Source organism: Mercenaria mercenaria, chromosome 19 (genome assembly GCF_021730395.1).
Source record: "Mercenaria mercenaria strain notata chromosome 19, MADL_Memer_1, whole genome shotgun sequence".
Lineage (NCBI taxonomy): Eukaryota > Metazoa > Mollusca > Bivalvia > Venerida > Veneridae > Mercenaria > Mercenaria mercenaria.
Genome location: NC_069379.1, coordinates 17,190,707 through 17,213,283, shown reverse-complemented (window position 1 = coordinate 17,213,283; position 22,577 = coordinate 17,190,707). Strand labels below are relative to the sequence as shown.

At 32.9% G+C, this 22,577-nt stretch overlaps 1 protein-coding gene across 1 annotated transcript in view; it reads left to right on the top strand.

Moving 5' to 3' along the window:
* Positions 1-3,794: 3,794 nt before the first annotated feature.
* LOC128546176 (CD109 antigen-like) overlaps positions 3,795-22,577 on the top strand; it is an 81,683-nt gene continuing 62,900 nt past the window's right edge. Inside the window, exon 1 of the mRNA XM_053531193.1 lies at positions 3,795-3,979. The gene's annotated coding sequence lies outside the window, so the exon portion shown is untranslated. The remainder of the gene's footprint in view (positions 3,980-22,577) is intronic.

Genomic DNA, 22,577 nt, shown 5'->3' with positions numbered 1-22,577 from the left:
AAATGTAGTGCAGTTTCTCCCTTCCAAACACTTAAAAGATAAAAATGATTATGTATTGTATTAAATTGCTTGCTCACATACATTATTGACTGGTTTAACGTCAAATCGACCCAAGATGGCCTTCCGAGTACTACTTCAGACACAAGTTGGCATCTAGGTAGAACCACTGACCATTCGCGAGCCAGCTGGATGGCTTCCTCACACGAAAGATTTCTACATTCAAAGCGAGGTTTCAACCCGGTAGCGGTTACGGTAAATTGATTCAAAGTCATCGACCGTATCAACTCGGCCGCATATGCTTAAAGTAAAGTAATCAAGATTATAAAGTTACAAAAATTCCATTTTTGTCTATCATGAATGTTCCTTTCAGATTGGTGTTGGAAAGTAGCATTCAAGTAGATGTTGGACCTTAAAATGTCATGAAAATTTGTTTTTCTTCTAAAAATAAAAGCATGCTTTCAGATTGCATTTTATTGTTTTCTTTCACTAGATTATTGTTGGTAGTCGAAAACCGATTTTGTGTGCATCCTCAACGTTTGATTATTCAGTATTAGTTGTCAATAAGGTGGGACCCGTTCCGATATTAATCCTTTTCAAACTTCTCTGTACGGGTCTTGTTTTCATTATTTTTTGCGTACCTCTCAGACGCCTAGTGGTCATCTCTTACGTGGAGTCTGATAACAATATCAGTAATAACTCTAAAATCCGAAAACTCTGAAAACGTAAATTTTCTATGAATCTAACGATTTTCAATGTCCCCAATCTTTCTGTAATACATTCAATAAAAACAGTCTGAATACGGTATATTCCAAAAACGTACTTTTAACACAGTCCATCTATATTCTATATCTACGTAACTTTTAACAAGAGGACACTGATAGTCAAAATGAGATTTTTCTAACACAACTTGTATTTTATGAAGTTTACATGCACGTAGGAATCAGCAAGAGAGTTATATTGTTGATTGGAGATTTGAGAATAGATGAATGTGGTAGGGGTTTGAAATAATATGAGGTACAAGATGTAAGTTAATATGAGAAATATGGTGTAGAATCAATGCGTACGAGGGATAGTTCAAAACAGTATGGCATACAAGGTATCTGCTTGAGAGTGTTTTCAATATGTCGAATTCCTGTGGAACCTGCTTACATACAAACGTTTTGTGACGCGGACTGTAATGCAGATGCCGTCGAAATGTTTACAAGAAAATCTCTACTGTTTGAAGCTATTCTTCGAAATAACTTCTAATAAGATTTAATTGTCATTGTCTAATGGTAACTACCACTGTCTTATGACATTTTTCCTGATAAAGCTTTGGACTCTCTTTGTCCATGTTGTCCATTCGAAGCAAGTTTTAAGGGTATGACTGTGTAAGAAAGAATAGTGGCAACAAAGCGACCACACATTCAGGCATAATAGGACATTTCTAAATTACTAAAAGGAAAACAAGTTAAACATAAGCATGTTTTGAACATGTTAACACTTGATTATTTAATGTAACCCTATCAGTTACCTATCCAAACGTTCTATGTGACATTCAAGCCTGTATAATCCGAACTACTGCATATGCTTGCTTTCTTTCATTGTGGTAATTTGTAGCTAAAGTAGTGTAAGATATGTGTGGTTTGGGATAATAATATCGCCAACTGGGAGATCACGTACGAAATAGAACATTTAAAAAGTTCAGTTGTTTACGACGAATGACGACGGACGACAATTACATGGCAATTAAAAGTGAAAGAGATGTACAGTTTTATAATCATCTACTACATTTCAAACAGAAGATGACTAGGTATTATGAAACTACTGAAAGAACGCAACTAATCGATTGATAGCAGTCTAGGCTGAACTGAATTTTGGCCATGAGATATACGTTTGGTAATGAAATATAATTGAAAGAGTTATTGTAATACATTGTAGTCTGCTTTGCCGAGTGTTTAATATCACTGACTTCGAATCACTGTCACGTGTTAAATTAATGTGCATAAATGAACCATTATGTTATCGCTGACTTCATTAATTACTTGAAGCATATTGAATTTATGTAAAAATTATTCAAAAAATTCGATAACATTAAACAAACTTAAACACACTACCTAATGATCTAGTATCTGTGAACATCTCTAATGACATTTGACTGCATGTCACACCTATTTTGCTTATGATGTCAAAGATCAGATACCATTTGATTCAAACACAGTACTGCTTTCTGAGCACGAATGGTAATAGTTCTTCTTCTTCTTCTTCCGTTAATGTACTGGGCTAACTCAGGAGCGTTGTTGTACATGGTGACTGTACAAAGAAGATGTGAAGTACGCGCAATCGATGTGCATTTAAATATTTACAATATCTGTTGGGTGCTAGGATGTCACCAAGCCCCTCTTGCCTCCAAGCTGGGTACAGTGGCAAGGTGCTCTGGCATCTGGTTCTAAGGCGTACAGCTGAGGGAAAGAAGGAGTGTCTGAGGTAGTCTGTTCTGTAAAATGGCACGATGAAATGGAGGGCATGTCCTCTTGTAGTTGCCGATGTATGGTGCAAGTTCTGTGGAGCTGTAACGTCAATGTACCCATGTACTATATTCCCACTGCTGTAGTTGATACAGATCCTCTTGTAGTACTGCGACATCCTCTATAGATTTTATCTTCCTGCATAGGGAGACAGTCATCAGGAAATAGACGGTTATTTGATCGTACTCTATCAGGTAGGTCGTTAATGTACAAGAGGAACATGAGAGGACCTAGTACAGTGCCTTGGGGAACCCCGAAGGTCACGGGTGATGAGGGGGGCATGTGGCCTTCAATCAGGAAACTTGTAATTCAGTCAAGCACTGTACCACTGTTGTCTCTTGTGGTGCACTTTTTCGAAGGCCTTACTAAAATCGAGTAGGATAGCACCTATTTGGTCACCTGCATCCAGTCCAGAAGCGAGATCGTGAAGGTTGATTTTACAAGCTGTGACTCGCAAGATCTTGTCTTGAGGAATCCATGTTGTTGGTCTGCCCGTATTTAATGCCGGTCATAGTGTGACATAACTTGGGAGTGTATGATCTGCTCCATGATTTTGCAGCATATCGAGTTAAGGGAGATCGGTCGGAAATTTGCCGGACTGCTGCGGTCCTCTTTCTTGAGGATAGGGGTGAACGGGCTATTTACCAGTCGTTTGGGGTTTTCCGTTGCTCTATTGAGGCCCTGCCAAATTATTCAAAATACCGTTGATTGAGGAAGTAAACATTATATTGGTAAACCTCAGCTTGTTCGCGAGATGATGAGGATAACTTTGTATGATTCAACAAATCGTGGCCCTCTAGGAAGTTGGAAATACACTTCAATTAAATTCAGAAAGGGAAGTTTATATCTAGATGTGAGAACATTGACGCAAGTTTGTAACTCCTCCCATTAACGCCCCGCCCTTCAAATGAATTTGTTACAAGTGTACAATGCATACAATATTAATGTTGCATACAGTACAATCAATTACTATTGATTCTTCTCACATATTTGTCGAAACGAAAACATCCATGCCCATCACTTCGAACAACATGCTTACCCTTTTAGTCGAATTCAATTGTTAGTTATAGGCGTGATTAGTGTCACTTAAATAAAACAGAAAACGTTGGATCTAGCACTTGTGCGGAGTTAGGATAAGTTATAACCGTCTGCTAGGTAAGTAAGTTAAAACTTTATACAAACAAACTATTTTCAATTTTCAAAAGCTTAAAGTTTTATTAAAACTAGAAAATGTTTATAAGGATACAACTTCTTTTTAAGCTACGTATTCATAGGATTCATAATTACTATTGATTCTTCTCACATATTTGTCGAAACGAAAACATCCATGTCCATCACTTCGAACAACATGCTTACCCTTTAAGTCGAATTCAATTGTTAGTTATAGGCGTGATTAGTGTCACTTAAATAAAACAGAAAACGTTGGATCTAGCACTTGTGCGGAGTTAGGATAAGTTATAACCGTCTGCTAGGTAAGTAAGTTAAAACTTTATACAAACAAACTATTTTCAATTTTCAAAAGCTTAAAGTTTTATTAAAACTAGAAAATGTTTATAAGGATACAGCTTCTTTTTAAGCTGCGTATTCATAGGATACATAATTAAAAATCATGTACCATGAAATTAAGTAACCGAAATATCATCTAATACAATGTGTTCAGTAGTATGCTGTATATATTTGAAAAATGGGTAAAGCATTACGTCATACACATCGGTTAAGCGTAAATGCCACAATTGCCTAGAATCAAGTTTATAACGGAAATATGTATCAAAAATCCTAGGTACTTAGGGTTGTATTATCTGCTCTTGAAAGCAGATTCTTTTCAGTTTTTTTCCGAGGGCAGATAATTCATGACTAGGGTTGTGTTCCTATGTTATGTATTATTTCTGCTTTTTTATTTGATTCTCTGTCAGGTGTCAGGACAAAAAGTTTAAAGAAGAATTTTTTTTCGTAACAAAATATTTGTCCCTTGTCAATATAGAAACTGTTGCAAATGTCTTTAACTATGAACATGACAAATCCTTGTCTTACCCATTGACCAAATTTCTTTAACTTTGTATACTAACTTCAAATAAAGTCTGAAACAGAAATAAACATCAAAATGGCGGTTCACTTGCTATGATTTTGAATTATCTGCCCTTAAAAATTGGGTTTTTTAGTATTTTCTGATTTTCAAGGGCAGATAATTCATACCTATGATTTTCAATACATATTTCCGCTTTAAACTTGATTCTCAGTCATTACCCGTAGGAAAATAGTTGCCCTTTATACATATAGGCAACTGTGGCATGGATATATTTGCAAAACCAGGATTTAGGCAAACTTCACTACCATTTTAGGGGTCTTAGGAACTTCTGTTTTAGTTTGGATGATAGTATAGGGACCATGGAGCAAAAAAAACAACGACGGAGTTTTGGAATATTTCAGGATTATTTATGTATAAAAATATCAATTAAAAGTATAAATGTTTTTGTCCAGTCGGATTTTTCCAAAGTTCAGTCGGACTTCTTTCCCATATTTCGGCGTACTGGATGTTGTTTTTTTTTTTTAAGCGAAACACCTTGAATTTTTATTAAAGAAACAAATGGCATGTTTAACTTAGGTTTGTGTTGTACTGTAATTTTGTCTGGGTTTTAGATAAATTTAGCAATAAACAAAAAAAATCTCATTTTAAAAGCTGGAATTGGACATTTTCAGAAAAAAATCAGATTTATTTAAGGCGGTTTTAAATATGATGAAATGAGCACTCTTATACAGAAAACGTTAATTATAGTACTCTTTGGGCAGTTCAAACTGTTTTTAAAAATCTAAAATCCAGCCAGAATTTTTTCCAATTTTAAATGCTGGATTTTTTCCAACTTAAAAAGTTGGGAGAATATCCAGCTTAAAAAATGGGACTTTTTTCCAATTTTAAATGCGTGCATATAATTTAGACTTTACTGAAATAAATATATATATCAAGCTTGTTGCGATTCATTGTGTTTGAATTTTACAATGCAAATTGCTCTTTAATTAATAAACAAATAAGGGGGTGGTTGAAGGGTCCCTTTCATATAATAATACTAACAGTCAAAATATATTTGGTCTGTTGTACGTTTAAATTTTCATAAATATATTTCAGGGTGCACCTGCATATAAACTACGAGTTTCATTACAAACACAACTGTAATTATAATTTCAAATTCAACTTGTTACTTCGTAAAGTCAGTACTGATTACACTTGTCAGGCTGTTAATTGGTACATAGTACGTTCATTTTATTAGAATAATTTGATTTTGGCTGCATGAAGATAGTTTTAAACAGCCCTGAACGCATCAGAAAATATTTGCAATCAATATAGAGATATTGCCCGAAGCTATTAGAGTCAACAATATACTAGTTATGAAACTGTCATTCTAATTATGAGTAGATCACATACAACCCGTAACGTTCCGCCAAAGGCGGTATCGCACTTTGTTCCTCTGATTAAAAGGATGAGATATCGTGTTATCCTTGGCATTTTGCGCTTGTGTGAATATGCAACTTTGCAAAAATAACTTTATATTTTGTTTTACTGTGACATGTTTTAGATACATTATTTCTTTATGATACTTTTACTGAGCTTCGTTACATATGATACAAGTTGAATAATAAAATAATAAATGGCATGTAGGAACTCACGCATTTCTTTTCCTTCTTTTTTAATTGCTTGTTCGTCTTTCCAGACCTTTTCAGACAGATAAGATAATATAGTATATAGGAGGAAAAGTATATCCATTCTTTAATAATTTTGCCTTTGAAAAAAATGTTTTGTAATCGAAGTCACTGGTATATTATATTTGGTAATTCAAGTGAATAATTTATCAACATTTCACACTGAATGTAGCCGGTTATTTGACAGTGTTTACTAGGCGTGTAAATTTATATCTATAATTATTCATCTTCAAAAAGATTCGTACAAGGATAATAACACAGTGACTGTTTTATATGTGAACATATTAAAAATCAACCCAATTAAAGCAGAAATGCAACTCTTTGATTTTTTACATGGAGAAACCACTGGCTGGTTTCGCAGGAGCTGTTTAGATAAAGATCTTCATAGAACACCGACAACCTGTCACCGAAAATTCTAAATATCTGCATTTTTACACGTGTCTCAAGGCAATACAAGTCAAGGAAATGTCAAAACGTAGTGTAGAGGGCAATGTATGGTTTATGTATTTCTCTCGTCATAAATTATTCTCATGTTATTATATATAATTACAGATGACAACAATTGTGAAACTTTTTGCAAAACCCAGTGCAAATATCGCGTAAAAATTAAGTAATGTATTTGCGTATAAATATAGTGAGAAAAACGTACTTGAGTTCGTTACAGAAATGTATGACATCGGCTTTTCTTAAACAAAAATCATGTAAATTTCACAAGTTAACTATTCATATACATACAAATGCATGTGGTGTTTTTGACGAATGTAAACAAGATTAACGCCTTATGAAATTTTTTTTTAAACAAAATAAGATAGGCTAATCTTGAGTAGAGTGCTTTCCTATGTGTATGGGTAATAGGACAATATCCTAAGAGTTCCCCCTTGACACTTATGCATAAATCAATACGTTTGTATTTCATATTCTGATGATTGCTACCGGAACAAAACATTAATTTGTTAAGAAGCAAATATTGCATATCCTAACTTTGTATTATTACCTTTAGTGAATAAAGTATATGTCTATCTGTGTGTCTGTCTAAACATTATTCTCTAAAGAAATTAAAGAAGAAAATTAATGACTTGGGCATGTTAATGAAACGCAATCTTTAATTTGCCTCTGCAGTAATTGTGAAAATATGCGATTGAAATAAAGTATAAGACACGTGAAATTGATATTGTTCATATAATAAAGTTTAATGATTACGCACACGATGGGATATATACAATGTGCGCATACAATAGCCTTTACGTGGGCTAGCACGTGCGCACGCGATAGCTTTTGAAAGTTTCATTATCTCTCCTGTGTCTACGTTCTGAAAAATGTTTTGTCATACCTTGCTGCAACGCAGAAATCATCAATTTATTTTTATTTAATTCATCTAACAATGAATATGAATCACTTAAAGCGCGATGTGCGTTTCTAAACTTTTTGACATTGACAAATTTATTTAACAACGAGACCTTTCTCACCGGCTGTTCCTTTAGCGGTGTAGCGGGGCAATCTATGGTAAATTGTCTCAAGATAAAATCAGTTACCAATTTATGACTAGTATACAAACACGCTGCTAATTACTCCTCTTTTGTATAATATATTTTTGCTTCGTTGAATGTACAGGGTTTAAAAGATAAAAAAAAAAAGGTACAAGGTAATGGAATGGTTGAATCAACAAAAGATACAACTCGTTTTCTTCCAAGAAAACGCATTTTATAACAGAAATGAAATAAGAGTTGTCTTTACAACTTACAGACTGGGATTGCTTTCATTCATTTGGAACGTCAAATAGTCTAGGTTTTTCGAACTTTATTTTAAAAAGGTAAACTATAAATTAATTAATGAACCTCATGATGCCGTCGGAAGATATATAATCCTTAATATTGAAATGAATAATAATACTTACACTTTAATTGACATCTATGCCCTCAATGATCAAAAGAATAGAAATTCATATTTCAATAAACTAAACGACCTTATAACAGAAATAGTCAAGAGCTGAAACTAATAGCAGGAGACCTTAACGATATCTTTTCTAAACAAGATAGAATTTGCACGGCAAACAACAAAATCTAAATTTCCTGTATCAAACTTTATGAAACTTACTAAAATACAAGTAGATATTTGAAGACAAATAAATGAACCAAAATAACAATTTACCTGGCGGCGTAAAAATGGAATCGAAAAAGATAGGATTGATCTCTGGTTAGTAGATGAAAATATACCGCTAGTCCTTCCAGCTGATATCATGGATATTAGACCCGCACAAATCAATACACTGATCATCTTGCTATTTCCTTGAAACTCAAGATACCGAGCACCCACTGTCCCACAATCTGGAAATTCAACAACTCTTTAGCTGAAAATGATAACTATGTTTCCTACATTTCAAACGTTATTTCAAATTTCATGAAGTCTGAAATTAAGAATGAACAAACCAAACCTAGGTAAACTAGAAATTAAAGAGCAAACAATTTCTTTCTCTAGAAAAGCAGCACATGACCGAAAAATTAAGTACCTTGATACAGCAGATATCCAATGATATTAACAAACACAGAATTTTTCAAATTGAACAAGAAATAGAAGACATTTATTACTTTAGAGCACGTGGAGCACAAATTCGTTCGAGACTAAATATTTTAGAACAAGGTGAAAAAATATCTAAATATTTTTTTTTTAACTTAGGAAAATGACGCCAAACTATTAAGGTTATAAATTAACATTTTATGAATAACAAAAGAATTACAGACAAAAATGAAATCTTAATGGAAGAGGTTCAGTGTTATAAAAAAGTCTATATACTAGTCGCTCAGATGGATGTGACTTGAATATTAGGACTTGTCTGGACTCTATAATATTAGAAAATAAATCAACACCCAACCTTGCAAATGTCTGTGAAGATCTGTGAAGAAGTACTTACTTATGATGAATGCACTGAAGGTATTAATGAAATGAATCTTAATAAAAGTCCAGGTTTAGACGGATTAACCGTTGAATTTTATAGGAAATTTTGGGATCTTATAGAGAATTTAGTGATAAATTCTTTGAATTATAGTTATAGAAATCATAAAGAAGTATCAATATCAAAGTGTTTTTACATTGATCTATAAAAAGGGTGACTCGGAGAATATTGAAAACTGGAGGTATGTACCTCTTTTAAATGTATATCTTAAACTTGCGGCAAGAGTTTTAGCCAAACGTTTACAAATCGTAATCCCGAAATAAGAGAGTCTAGATCAACACGGCTATAATAAAATAGATACATTGGTTACAATGTTAGACAAATCCAAGATAAAATAGACTGTACTGATAAATTAAATATTGATGAAACAGTTCTATTTTTAGATTTCAGAAAGGCCTTTGATACGGTTGATGTTTTATGTTTATAACTTTAGAAAAAAATGGCTTTCAGGAATCATTTTTAAGATTGGATAAAATATTTACTAATATATATACATATTAATATATATGCATGTGTCACCAACAATGGATGGATTTCCGGCTTTGTTTCTATAACACAAGGAATAAGACAAGGCTGTCCATTATCAACTCTTCTTTTTATCATTGTAGTCGAAATCTTGGCAACAAAATATGATCAAGCCAAGACATTAATAGAATAACTGTAAAAACTGATGTATCTAACCAAATGAAATTGACACATCTAGATGATATTAACCTTTTTCTAAACAGTCATAATGAAATTCCTGTTGCAATCGCCGAAATTGAAGAATTTGGCAAATATGTAGGTTTTAAATTAAACAAAGTAAAAACAGAAGGTCAATGGATAAGAAAACAGAAGAAAATTACATGCATAAATACTTATGAATATAATTTATGAATATAAATTTTATAAATAATTATGTAAAAGCTTTAAGAATGTACTTTGGTAACAATAATGACGAATGTAATAACCTTAACTGGAATGAAAAAATTCGGCAATGCCAAAAACGTCTCTCAATTTGGAGCAAAAGAAATTTAACATTTTATGAGAAAATTCTTGTACTGAAATCTTTAGCATTACCATATTTATTGCAAAATCTAGAAGTACTAAATATGTCATTAACCATATTTTTAGGTTTCTCTGGAATGGTAAAAATGATAAACTTAGACGTTCAATTATATAATAGTGATTGAGGCCTTGATATGGTTGATATTGATTCCTCTTCAAAAATAATGAAAATTAAACGGGTAGAAAAATTGACTTCTGCTGAAAACGCGAATTGGCAGGTTATCCCTTCTATTTTCCTAAATCAATATGGAAGAAATTATTTAGTAGTTAGAATGAATTTAGATTCTATTAAATAACTACAGAGAACAGGAGAATTACAAAGCTAACTCCATTTTCATTCAACGTTTCGACTATTTTTATTAGTCTTCTTCAGGAAGTAAACAAATATGATATGAAATAAACAACGTCATGAATATATGACGTCATAAAAGATGACGTTACGTTACAAACGTTTTGGCGTAAAAATTACAATGTACAATAGGCTACATAATGTTTACACAAATGTATATCTAAAATACTGTTTAAAGTATATTATGACAAAAGTAAAAATAAAAGTGGTTATACTTAATACATAGTAAGATTATAGACATTATTTAAAATAATAATGTTAATAATCATAATAACAGTAAGTACAGGATCACAAAGATACGAAATCACTGGGTAAATTGTGTTATAGACAAAAAAAGAAAATACCAGCAAAAACAGTACTAACTGACATTAAGAAAACCACAGTTTGTGTTACATAACAGAAAACACTATGAAGTGAAGAAATTTATGAAAAATTATACATTACTTTTGAATTCATTCCTTTTGGAAAAATAGTATCTAGTTTGTGAATCCAGTAAGTTTCCTTTAGAAGCCTCCTCATATCATCATGGATAACATCAATAGGCATAAAGCTAAAGTCATTTAAGCTATGACCATTTTGATTAAAATGAATTGCTACATGACTAGAAAATGCAGGATCGATAAAACTTGTAATATCAAAACGATGTTTATTCATGCGTCTTGAAACTTGCTGGCTAGTTTGGCCTACATATTGCATTTTACACTTCTTACATGTTATTAGATATATTACATCTGAACTTTTACAAGTTGCATTATTCTTAAGCTTGAAAGTTTTCTTACACTGAGAGCTATTAAAACTATCACTTTCAGTAATGTAAGAACAATGTGAACATCTTGAACGATTACATTTAGACGAAGTAAAATTAACATCAGACAACATATGAAAGTCAGTTTTAACTAGAATGTCCTTCAAATTCTTAGGACGTTTAAAAGCCATGGTAGGTTTACACAAATGTAACATTTTAACAGCAGGATTATCTGACAGCTGAAGTAAATCCCAGTATTTGTTAATAATGTTGCCAATATTAGGAAGAGATGTGTTGTACTCAACTACAAAAGGCACAATATTTTGATCTTGTTTTACAGAGGCTCTAAGTGCATCATCTTGTGACATACACATAACTTTCTCAAATGCTGTATTAATAACAGACTCTGGGTAGTTTCTAACAAGGAAGTGTTGCCGAAGCTGTTCGATATTACCAAAAAATTGATTCTCATCAGAAAATATTCGGCGATACCGTTTAGCTTGACTGTAAGGTATACCATCCTTACATGCTTTAGGATGGCACGAACTATAATCAACATACTGGTGAATATTGGTAGGTTTGACATGTACATTGGTGCTGATGTTATGTTCATCATCTATACTAACATCTACATCTAAAAATGATACTTCAGATTCAGATATGTTATATGTGAACTTAATCATTGGATGAACTGTATTTAACAACTCAATAAATTTCTTAAGCTCATCTAAAGAATGACTCCAGAGCATGAAAATATCATCCAAGAATCTAAACCAAACATCTGGTTTCAACTCACAACTATTAAGAAAAGATTGTTCAAGTTTACCCATGAATAAGGAAGCAAAAGATGGAGCCATAGGACTACCCATGGCTGTCCCAGTTTTTGTAGATAATTATCATTATTAAACTTGAAGAAGTTGTTTTCTAATACAGTTTGTATAAGTTTACATACACTGTCCACTGACAATCTACCATTATAGTTACTATTTTCCAAAAAATATTTGCATGCTTCTATACCTTCAGTGTGTGGGATATTTGTATACAAAGAATTAACATCCAATGTAACTAGAAATGTTTTATGGTTGCTTAGTTTATGCTGTTTAAGCTTTGTAATAAAATCATTTGTGTCTTTTATATACGACGGCAGGGACTGCACAAATGGTTGCAGAATATGGTCAACGTATTTAGATATATGATCCGTGCATGAATCATATGCAGACACAATAGGTCGGCCAGGGTATCCGAGAGGTAGATTATCATCAAAAGTTTTATGGATTTTTGGCAGTATGTAAAATTGTGGGGTCCTCAGATTTTCTGGAAAAACATCAAATTCATTCCTAATGTTAGGTTCGATGTTTTCAATTTCTTCGACACATTTGATAACGTTCTGAATAGCTGCAGGTGAGAAGTCAGTTTGTACCTTCTCATAATATTGATCATTATCCAATTGCCGTTGAACTTCTTTTACATAGTCTTCTCTATTCATAACTACTACTGAACCAGATTTATCAGCTTTTTTGATAATTATACTTGGGTCATGAGACAGGCCCTTTAAGCATGCAAGTTCATCTTGGGAAATATTTGTATGCTTGCGTTTATTGGAAACAGAACTTAAAATTTCTTGTGTAATGGCCTCAATATAGAAGTCCAAATATTTGTCACGACCACTTTTTGGCGTAAAAGTAGACTGTTTCTTGTTGAAAAAAGGCATTCACTATAATCATTATTCAAATTATTAGTACTATGATTATGACTCTCATTATTAGACAGGTCATAGAAATACTCTTTAAGGCGCAATCGACGTGTAAATTTAAAAGTTTGTTCAGCAAGCTTGATCTTGTCATGATTTTCTAACTTTGGACAAAAAGTCAAACCTTTCCCTAAGAGTCTGTATTCTGTGTTTGTAAGTTTGCGACCCGAAAGGTTAACTACTGTCTTTTTCCCCCTCGCCACTTCCTGTTGATGTTTCTTGTGCTTTTTCCATTTTTTCCTGTTTTGGATTCGTACAAATCTTCTGTTTTTTGTAGACTTTTCAGGCACGTAATTATTACGTCTATTGACTTCTGTAGTTGGACCTGTTGACTGAATCCCTGTTGTACAGCCTCTGCATAGGTTTTCGTTTTGTTGGTGCCCAGGGTTTTCGAGTTTTTTGTACTTTTTGTGTTGAAGTCAAACTGCTCATTTTTGTATGAGTTTGCTGGCGCTGATGATTTTTTTGTATCATCATTCTGTTTAGGTAAGTCTACTTTTGTTTCAAACTTGGTTTTTCCATTTCTGGAGTTGCCATGTTTTACAGCTGCACTTTTATTCTTTGAAACATGCTTAGGTGGCTGTGACTTTTTGTCAGTTTTTGTTTGAACTGTCTTTAACTGTTGATGTGATATTGTTTCATCATTCTTTCGATTTTGTTTATGACACATCTTCATTTCTGCATTCTTCTTTTTCTTTTTCTTCTGTGCTGAAGATTTCTCATGATGTGGTAATTCTTCACCAGTAATTATGACTTCATCATGTTTCTGTTCATTTCGAAGAAATTTTAACTTTTTTTCTTGTCTCGCAATTATCTTGTTTTTCTTCTCTTCTGTTATTGTGAAAATTTCAGCTGCAATTTCGTTGAATTTACCTTCGTTCGAAAGCAAATCTCTAAGGTTGTTTTCCATTTCAGTCAGTCTTCCCTTTGACTCATGTAGCTGGAGTGCATGCTCGTCTTTTATCATTCGGCATAGTTCAAGTGAAGTTTTTTGCAAAATTCTATTAACTCCTTGATGAAGTCTGTTGTTGTCACCAACATGCACTTTAAGGTTTAATCTTAAACCCTTTGATATAGTGTTATCTGTAATGCAGTTTTCCAGGAATTGGATGTGAGTTGATTTTCTCATCTGGAAGTCCGCCATCTTTCTTATTTCTTTAATTTGTTTTTCCATACTGGAGGATCAAGTTGATGCTGAAGCCTTGTATGTAATATATATTCAGAGAACAGGAGAATTACAAAGCTAACTCCATTTTCATTCAACGTTTCGACTATTTTTATTAGTCTTCTTCAGGAAGTAAACAAATATGATATGAAATAAACAACGTCATGAATATATGACGTCATAAAAGATGACGTTACGTTACAAACGTTTTGGCGTAAAAATTACAATGTACAATAGGCTACATAATGTTTACACATAAATAACTACGTAACCATAGTCAGAACTTTTGTTACCTGTCATTTATAAAATGTACTATAAATATAGGTAGACTTCAACAGATCTCTCCACAACAATAGCAAACTAGAAACCTTTGATAAAATAAGACAACAGTTAATGTAGGTTAATAGCTTTATTAAGCATAAAGGAAAATGTATTATATTCAAAAAGTGGATACATTCTTATGTACTTTTTGTTGATGATTTATTGTCAGTGAAAGGCAAACTTAATATAAATCAAGATAAAAATAACTGGATATCAGAAATAAACATACTGAAAAACGCTATTCACGATGATTAGCAAACTTTCAATATTTGTCTCAAAAGAACTGTCCGGCTTTTAACAGTGTTTAATGTTGGGATGAAAACCCGTGGGTGCCTCCTTCGAACATAACTTTAGCTATGAACTGGTACCTGGATAAAGCCATGAATTTTTTACAAAGCAAACTTGATGGATTAATCTTATTAAAAAAATAGACACCTCTTGCGGGGTTTCGAACATACAGAGGTACGAGTAGATACAAGCTTCAGGTCATATCTCAAAGGAAGACTAGATCCGAATACTACATTTGAAATTATGAACAATTAGCAAACTAATCTATTGTGCATGCAAGTTTTCTACGGCAAAGATTGAGCGTTCCTTTTCTGCAAACAAATTAATATAACACTATGTTTGTCCACTGAACCTCGTTGTACTCGGAAAATGTGTTTGAACAAAAGCAGTTTCAAATGCCATATGTTTTACTGGTAAATCAAGACAGCAGCAGGAGAACAAAAATGATCAGTCAATTTCTCAAGTAAGAAAAAGTCACTACTGGCGTCTTAATTGTTGCACTTCAAGTAAATATATCAATCAATATCCAATTCTGGATACCGAAATTCAATTTAGCAATTTACGCAGTTTCAATTTGCGTTTGTCAATATTAGATGTTTACATTAAGCAGAAAAAGTTACGTTTCGCGTGAGAATACTTGAAATATTTGCAATGTGTCGGTAGATGCATTTATCATAAAACCTGCCAAAATGCGACAAACGGATATTTGGATTTGGTAAGAGTTTTATTGTTTATCGTTTATCGAAATAAGTAAAGGAACATTTTAGAAATGGATATTGTTCTAATTATTTACGAATATTAGTGCGGGCCAAGTATCGTGCCTAAACTAATCGATTAATCTCTACTTTCAAATACATACATCTAAATTATTTTGGCATGGCTTCCTGTAATATAGCTACTTTTATATGTAACTATTCGAGTTCTTTCGGTGTCTGCAATACATCACTTCAATTTAGAAACTTGTATGATTATAAACATAAACATAGAGCACTATGGAGGGGTTCAGTAGGAAAAGAAATCTAATGGTAAAGGTATTGCCAGCTCATTGTCTTGAAAACATATAAAATTTGTTTTATATAACATGTTTGACAGGGATTTAAATAAGATGCTGCAATACATGAAAAACACAAAATAACCCCTTATTTAGCATGTTTAGTCTCTTCTTTGAATGTAAATGTATATTTGCTTAATAATTATATTCATAGGAAACTTTAACGTACAGTATTAGTACTGTCAAATCAATGTGAGAGTGAAAATTGTACGGAACAGAAATACAGACTATTATATGAATTACAGTATGTGCGGTTATGTGAACTTGTTTTATGAAATACCCTTAAAGAACCTCAAAATGTAACGAATGTTTGAATAATTATTTGATACCATTCAGTACTACAATTAGTTTTGTTTACTTAATTAGTGATATGATATTCATTCTAATGAAATAAAGTCATCATGTAAATGATATATTAAACATATTTCCCTTTTAGGGCCTCATCTATGTCATTTGTCTGTGTCTTATATATCAAATGTGTATAAAATGTAACTGAATAAATATTGCCTCAACATAATTACTTATTGAGGTCATAAATTGACTTTTTTGGAAATTGCTTTAAAAAATATACGATTAGAATAAATAAAACATAGGTACTCTTTATGGGCCTCATTTTACGCTGAATGAGGTATTACTAAGCAATTCGCGTGTCTCTTTCTTGTTTTAAATCAGCATACTTCAAAATAGTAAAAGGCAAAGTTTCGTGCTTTCTTCACAAAATGGAACATCTTTTCCCTATAACATAGAGATAGACGCTAAAATTTTCTATAGTAGAAATACATTTAATAAAGTCTAAAAATTGATTTCCAAGTCCTTGAAATAACCCAAAATGATTTTACAAATGTGAAATTAATAACAGTTTTGTTAATATCAATAACAGAAGTTTTAATATTTGATTTTAAGTTGTGATCCGCAAAGAATGACAATTCTTGCCGTGGGCCAGTACTTGTAATCAGAGATATCTATTAGCTTACTTTCCTTGCAATAACACAATTGAGTGGAAAGTGAAACCGGTTAAAGACACATTCTAACATGATTTGATTTGATTTCCAGTTAAACAAAGAAGGAAATCAAGCTCTGTATATTCTGCGATAAACAACGGTTGACGCGCGGACCGATAAGAGAGCATTATGTCGTCAATTATGACGTCAAATTGCCGCATGACGTCCGATACATTACTCCACGGGTAAATGAAGTCCAGCATAATATTTATTATAATATGTCAATGAGCATGTCAGAATGAAAACAATCAAGCCCTTCTTGTGATTTATCGTCTAATTTACCACGGTTCATCGTTCAGATGCTTCAGTATTTAACCACTCGGGCTAACGCCCTCGTGGTTCAATTCCTACGCATCTGAACTCTGAACCATGATAAATTAGACGATAAACCACTCGAAGGCCTTGATTATTTGTTAAGTATAATACATTTTTTGTTTGCACAACAAAAACATTTAGGATTTATTCAATTGTGTTTGATTTACCCGTTAAAACCTGCTTCCTATGATTTTGTCAACTTACAGTGGCGCCTGCGTGTTTGTTCCCCGTGCACACGATTAAACCCTTGCGTGGCACCATTTATACACGTTTCACGTTACACGCTTGGTTAATCGTGCAGCCAATCAAATTAGTTTTAAACCGTGTAAGCGTGCGAAAGCGGGAGACGTGTTTTTTGCATTATACGCATGCGCAGCGTGTAGATTGGAGATGGTAAAGCGCATGCGCAGCTCGCGTCGTCTGCATGATACCTGTGTATAATCACAAGTGGAATTTTTTTAACTTTTGTTGCTTCCATTTCAAAGTTTAAATGTAATCAAAACATATTTACTAATTGGTCTTCATTAATTACCGATTAAAGCTTTGTCTTTAAGAACAAATATAAAAGTTTTTTTTTTCTTTTTATGTCATATCGTTTCGTTCTAAACAAGTGTCAAAATACATTTTTAATTCCATTTCAGTGAACTTCTCTATTATTTCAAACACACGCTGTTTTACATAAGTCATTAAATGAAAAGGTGAAATTAGTTTAAACAGTATTTTTATACATATATGCATAACATGATACAACAGTTCTAAAGATAAAATGAGGATTAGGAAACAAAGTTAGTGTAACTTATTGTGTCCTTCTCCTATAGTTACTATACATATTAAACTACTTGTTATCATGGTTATGACAGATTGAACATACAGGCGCACAATAAAAATGAAACCAAAAGAAATATACTGTATGAACAGATAATAAAAAAAAGTATAAGGTGAAATTATCCAATATATTTCCAAATGCCTCGGTGATGATCTTATACATTTTTAATGGATTTTGCTGCGTTTTTTTTAATCCACTTTTTAAGGATGAGTTTATACCAAGTTATCATAATTATTCTTGTATGAAATATTTTAAATAACTTTTGAGGATGAATAATTATAAATATAAATTTACGCTGAGAGTAAACTCTGTCACAGAATACAGGCTAGATTCAGTGTGATGATTTGATAGATTATTCACATTAGGGCAAAAAATACAGCTTTTATACGGGAGCTAGCGTATATTAGAATAGATACGTTTTTCTTCCTAGTATGTACTATAATCTCTCATCTGTCTAAAAATCGAACAAAAAAGAAAGGGAGAAATGCGTAACTTTATATAATATGTAATTTATTATTCAACTATAATATTTAACGAAAATCAGAAAATGTATCATAAGGAATGTCTCTAAAAATATCGTAATAAAAAGAAGAAACATAAGTTCTTTTCGCAAAATTGTACATACACTATCATAGTTACTAAAGATTATGCATATTTAAATACGCGCAAAATGCTACTCCCGCCAAACAGTTAATGGAAAGCGGATGACACAATATCCCATCCTGTCAGTCAGAGGATCAAAGTGCAATACCGCCTTACCGTTACGTGTTGTTTGTGATCTACCTAATCAGAATGAAAGTCTCACAATTAATACATTTTTGTCTCGAATAGCTTCGGGCAATATCTCTATATTGCAAATACTGGGGTAACTTGTAGAAAACTTGTCCGATACGGTCAGCTGTTTAAAAATATCTTCATGCAGTTAAAATCGAACTCTTCTAACAAAATAAACGCATTTAGTCTATATATCAATTAAAATAACTCTTTTTTGTAATTAAACTCGTAGTGTTCATGCGAGTGCACTCTGTCATATATTTGGGGAAAGGAATGTGTCATATATTTGGGGAAAGGAATGAATTAAGTGAAAGAATGGGAAATTCTGCGATAAGTCATGTCAAAACGAAATGTACCTTCAAAAGGTTTGCTTAGTACATAAAACATTAGGAAACTGTGAATCTATCTGTGACTAGCTGCAAATAGATGCTGACAGTGTAGGGAAATTGTGAATCTATCTGTGACCAAATAAAGTTAAAATAGCTTTCTTTAAGATATATATTTGTGAATCGGTTCACTGTTCCCTGAGTCTCATACTATTTTCCTAAACTATATATTGACAATCAAGTTTACAATTTCTTATATTACTGATTATAGAAAAATTATGTTTCCAGTTGTATATACATTTTCAAACCGGAAAGAAATACAAGAATTATGTTGGCACGGTTTACAATTTAGAGTACTCCCAGACCGTTACTCGTGCAGACAACCAGTCTCTGGACTGTGGCACAAGATCACAGTTATTTGGCCTTATTCGACAATAAGGAAGTAATTACGCTGAAAATAGTTCCTCTGTTTGATGGTGAATAATAGTGATATTTTTAGTGAAAGACCTGCATTCAATGATATAACTGAATAGAGGAGACGTTAAATAGTAGGTACATGTGCAATATGATAGAATAAGAGTGTCAGAATATGCATAAAATGACTTTTTGATAGGACAAGTTTTGCCTGTTTCCTCCATCTAGAGAGTATTCTTCATATGTATGTGATTTGGTTCGCCGATCTACGTACCGCAGGGTCGTGAGTTCGATTCCCGGGCGAGGCGTATGTTCTCCGTGATGATTTGATAAAAGACACTGTACCTGAAATAATTGTCCTCCACCTCTGATTCATGTGGAGAAGTTGGCAGTTACTTGCGGAGAACAGGTTTGTACAGGTACAAAATAAATGAACACTGGTTAGGTTAACTGTCCGTCATTACATAACAGAAACACAGTTGAAGTATGAAAACTGTCAATCTACTGCAATTTTCGAACAAATTAAGGCCGAATCGGTCTTACAATAAATCAAGCATACGAGATCTTATCATTTTAATAGCTGAATGTCCTTCGTTTTCAAAAATCAGGATTCAATTCAATTCTGCATTGTAAAAATATTTGTTTCAAAAGTGCAAAATTGCAATTCAGTAGGTATACAGACATCAACAAATAGGAAAATGGCGCGAAAAAATGGCAGAAAATAACGGATTCTAATAGTTCGCAGTTTTGGCTCTGTAGAAATACATTCCTTTCTTGTGATGCATTCTTTTTGGCTCAAATTATTTATCAGATGTATCCTTGCTATGTTGGTAACTTGGTAGTATTTTCGTCGTAAAAAAAAAACAGAAATTGTCACGGAAAATAAGTCATTCTTTCAATTTGTATACTGCACTGACAACATTCCTCAAGAAAAAATAACTAAGTCACAGACCTTTCAAATGCCCGCGCTGTGTGCATTGCTCAGTGCGCGCTGCAGCAGCTCAAAGTCCCCCTATTTCATATAGAGTATTTAGTGAGTCAATACCTCAGCAAACTGTCTCTGTGGTTACCTTAGCGCGAAGTGATATGTATTGTATTCGTCTGTTCTTGTCTCGCTTCCAATATAAATTGTCGTCTGCAGCTTATTATTCAGTCAAAACAAATTTACAGTATTCATGACGTCACAACAAATGGAAGTTACAGAACTTACACTGAGTTATAGATTTTATCTATCAGCCAGTAATCAAGTAAGTCTTTAAAACAGAATTTGTCATTCCTTTTCATTGAGGGACTTACATCTTTATTCAATTAGACTTTTCTTCAGATAAAATTACATATCCAAGTATACCTTAAACCTAAGCGAGAGCTAATGTTATAGATGAAATATTTACAAAAACAACCCGTAATGACAATTCTATGACAACTAGTCATAACTATTACTAGTAGAGCAATTACTTTAAACACTGGTTATACACGTCACAGGGTGAGACATATGTGCAGTCAGACCGGATTCGAACCCAGGGCCTCGGAATACCCTTCAGATGCTCTACCGACTGAGCTACCCAGCCGCCTACACACTTTCTCCCCATTTTAATATACAAGTCCTATACCGTGACATATTTCCCCACCATTTTGAAATTCGTCCTTGAATTTTTTTCAGTAGGTACTTAAGTATATATAAGCAATTACAGGCATAGGAGACTAACCAGTGTAATACCATTAAAGCTGGGCGCCAAATGTCAAAGGGTGAGAAAAATGTGCAGCCAGACCCGGTCACCAGGCTTGTTTTTGTGAAAAATTGTTTTGAACACACCCACTGTTGCTGAAACTGCCAGAGATTTTTCAACATTTTCATAATTTTCTACTTTTTTATAAATACCAACCAAAATATACATCAAGACAGCACAATACGTTTTTTTTTTCTTTTTACAGATTTTATTATATACTTGTTTGATATCATAGTCATATCTAATACTCTATCCTTACAATAATGGGTACAAATGAAAAAAAAAATTGTTTCATGTTTACTTTTGTGAACTTTTTTCAATGAAAAATACCCATAGTGAAGAATATTTTTTTAAATTTTGAAAAAACTCTTTCATAGAATTTTTTCCTGTTTTTCTTTAGTATAGATAATTGTATTGTGAGCATAAAAATGGCTAAAAATGTATGGGTCACCAGGCTAAATTTTATGTTAAGACCGCTAGAATACAACACCTGTTCGGACGAAAATGGCGCGAACCTGGCCAAATTGATTACATGTATGTCTGCTAAAAGTTAAAAAAAAGTTTTAAAAATTCTTAATTCTTTCTATAATTGAATACTAAATAATCTGAAAGGTGATACTGTCTTATCAGTACTAAGTCAATTATCTTACATTATATGAACAACACTCTCTTTGTACTAAAATGCGATGTGAAAACACAACCACAAAAATACCAAGATACCTGTCAGGCATGATACTTGTCAATACAACATAAACCAGTATCAACATTTGATTACTGATAAAACTTATCAAAAATGTTATTTCATTCAAGATTCCTCATATTTAAGATTGTCTGTCACATGTTTCAACAAATGTTGACTTCAGTTCAGTTTTCCATAGAAAGTGTCGGCTGCGCAGAAAGTTGCGCATAAAAAACTATAGGAATTCCCTTTAATACGGCATGTCAGCTTTTCATCTACGAAAACATATTTGAGCTCAAATAAACACCCATCCCAAATGGGTCCGTAACGGACCAAGGGTACACTGATAATTTTGGAACTTCATCAAATCGCTCAAAAGGCTGTTGTTGATGTTGTCTGAGGGTATCAGTATATGCCTTGGATGTAAGATATAACCATATTTGAGAACTGCAGACCTAGACATTTCAGAAATATTTTCAAAATTAATCTTGTGTAATATGTTGATTGATTCTATGGAAGCGTGAAAGGGCCATCAGACGCTAATATGTTTTATTATGTTAAGGAAAGGATATGGGCAATATCCCCATGTTGCGTTTGTAAAATAAACTGCATTAGCATATCACCACATACGCATGTTTAACAGTTTCAA